We start from the raw sequence: 1639 nt of genomic DNA on the forward strand, positions 1-1639 counted from the left end.
GCTGCCCCGCCCCCGCCAGGACTTCGAAGAGGCTAACATACTCTGACAGGTTTGGGTTTTCTCCTTTTTTTTCTTCTTGTAAATTTTGTTTGGTTGTCGAGAAAATGGAAAATGGAAGAAGAATCGTGCACGTCCAAGAAAATTTTATTGCTCTTGTTTTGCTTATTGAGTATGTGCTTGGATTGAGTTACGAGAATTTTGATGCTCTAGGAGTTGAATATTGAGGATTTTGTTTGGGAATTTTGTTCGAGTTTAGTCTTTTTTTATGGTTTTAAGAATATGAAAATTTAAACTTGCATTGATTAATCAAGAATTGTGTCTATATGTTACTCTAGATGTTAATAAAATGTTAATTTCAGTGTTTGAAAATTATGTTCGATGTTTCTATTTGATGTAGACGTTTGATTTTTCACCTTCGTTGTTGTTTGCCCGGTTCCTCTGACGTAATCCCGCTATTTTCAGCCCCCGTTTAGTGGGTTTGAACTTTGTAAGTTTTTTTTTTATATATATTGTACTTTTAGTTTAAAATTGTTGTAGTTTTTGGTTGTATGATTTCGGGATTATGATTTTGATATTTGAACTATGATTTTCTCATATTGTTGAAATTTAGTATATGTTTGTGATTCTTGTTCTGGGTGGCACATTTTGCAGCTATGGTGTGCCGAAATCTTTTAAAGTTATTTTTCTGCAGGTTTAGATTTTTAGATCATAAGAAAAATAAGCTGTTATGCTGCCGAAATTTAGTTAGAAAACGAGAATTTTAATAACTTCATTAAGAAACTTTAATTAATAAAATTTAATTGTGTTAATAAAGAGTAAAATTAAAATTAATTAAACACATTAATATATTGTTATGTCTGTTGTTGTGTATAGTTGAAATGCCGATTGACAAAAGTTGGATTTATTTGAGGAACCGATTGTCGGATCAATATTGGAATGGGTTATCTACTTTTATTGAGGTCGCCAAAAATTATGAAACTTCAAGTGGCCATATCAGCTGTCATTGTGTAAAATGTAGAAACCATGAAATGCATCTAGTAGAAACTGTGAGAGTGCATATACATTGATTTGGTTTTGATCCATTGTATAGTACATGGATTCACCATGGTGAAATAGAAGTGGTTTCACCATGGTTAATCAACCAATAGACGAGATATTTGCAGTCTTACAAGACGTTGGGATTAATGATGACCATGAAATGTTGGATGAGACGCATGTGGATCTAGAAGATGCATAGTACGCTGAATTTAAGTATCTACTTTCTGAGCTCCAGGTGGGATTGTATCCGGGCTGCACTAAGTATTCATCTTTAAATTTTTTAGTGAAATTGATGCATTTAAAAGTGTTATACAAGTGGCCTAATAAGTGTATGGATGCTTTGTTAAATCTATTGAAAGATATATTCCCGGATGTGAAGTTACATTATTCTCATTATGAGTCGAAGAAGCTCATGAGTAAACTTTGTTGGGAATGGTGTCCTAGAAGCATAAGATGTAATAGGATATTTATTATTTATTTAATAAAAGTGTTTATTCATCATTTTATGTGTATATATTTGTGAATATTTTATGAATATCAATGAAAATTTCGTGATTATTTATGTAACCTTAAACATTGTATATAAGTGTTATATACGAGA

The sequence above is a fragment of the Morus notabilis genome, unplaced genomic scaffold (assembly GCF_000414095.1).
Source record: "Morus notabilis unplaced genomic scaffold, ASM41409v2 Scaffold269, whole genome shotgun sequence".
Classification (NCBI taxonomy): domain Eukaryota; kingdom Viridiplantae; phylum Streptophyta; class Magnoliopsida; order Rosales; family Moraceae; genus Morus; species Morus notabilis.